Source organism: Thamnophis elegans, chromosome 10 (genome assembly GCF_009769535.1).
Source record: "Thamnophis elegans isolate rThaEle1 chromosome 10, rThaEle1.pri, whole genome shotgun sequence".
Lineage (NCBI taxonomy): Eukaryota > Metazoa > Chordata > Lepidosauria > Squamata > Colubridae > Thamnophis > Thamnophis elegans.
In genome coordinates, this window is record NC_045550.1 from 35,700,446 (window position 1) to 35,701,739 (window position 1,294).

Sequence of the window (1,294 nt, forward strand, 5' to 3'; positions counted from 1 at the left end):
TCCTGAACTACAGATCTACAAATCATTTTAAGGAGGAAGCTGAAAGTAAGCTATCAGATAGAATCCCGTTATATTTTTTCTTTTCTTCAATCTTTTAAAATTAAATTTGTGAGCTAAGATCTAAAAAACATTCCTTCCAAAATAAAGAGGTTCATAAAATAAAATTTCAGCTCTTGTATTTTATTTTTTTACCAATTTTCTTTGAAGATGGTTAAAAAATTACATTGTTTAAGAAATACATGATTAAATAAATTCTGTGGTATACCAAAACTTCAAAGGCACATAATAGGTATGTTTTCATACAGAAAGGAATAGCTCACTCTTTATCTTGTCAATCCAGAGCCTTGGTTCATGTTTAATTTTAATTGGATGTTAGAAATTACCTTCTGGATAAATACTTGAACGGTCCCCTATTATAGATTGTGCCTGAAATTTGTAAGAATTTTAAATGCTCTTTTCACGTCACTTACTTATCCTTGGTCTTTAGCAGAATGCTGCTACAAAACTCATTACCATCTGTACATTGTGTACATGATAGGTAGTATATAGATGAATATATAATAAAAAGTTCAGCAACTTGTAAAAAAAAATCAGCAATTAAGTGGAATCCAGTCGCATGTAAGTATCCAATAAGCATTCATTTATTGATTTCAATTTTTACAAGCATCAGAGTCTGGTGACTCTTGTCTTTGTATTATGTCTCAAGTATTGAAGCATTAGTTTCACCATTACTGCTTCCAGTGAATAGTTTGATTTTATCTAATCTAGAATTATTATTTCTTCTTGGGGATCATGAATACTTAGCAATTTTCTTGAGCACCATCTCTCAAAGGCCTTTTTTTTCCTGCAGCCTTTCTTACAATCCAGTTTTCACAGCCATATGTTACAACTGGTGAAAGTATGGCATTGATAATACATATCTTTGTTGTCAGCTCCTTGTGCCTGCATGCCAAGAATATTAAACCAATAGCAAACTGGGAGCCAGTGTAACTGTTTTTTCAAAACATTACTTAGCAATAACCAAATGCACCACAATGGAGCCTTGCCACCATCTTAGCATCTTTCTTACCAGGCATAAGAGTCGCCTTATATATAGGACAATATATGAATGGAAATTTGAGGATACTAATAGATGAGTTAATAAATCTGAACTATTCATATGAAACTTCTTTTTTTTTTTTTAGTAAAGAGATTATAGTAAATGATTCATTAAGCTTTCCTAACATACCTCCAAATGGCTTGGGTCAACTCACATAAATCCTAGGCAGCAGAATCATGAAAATTAGGCAAAGTT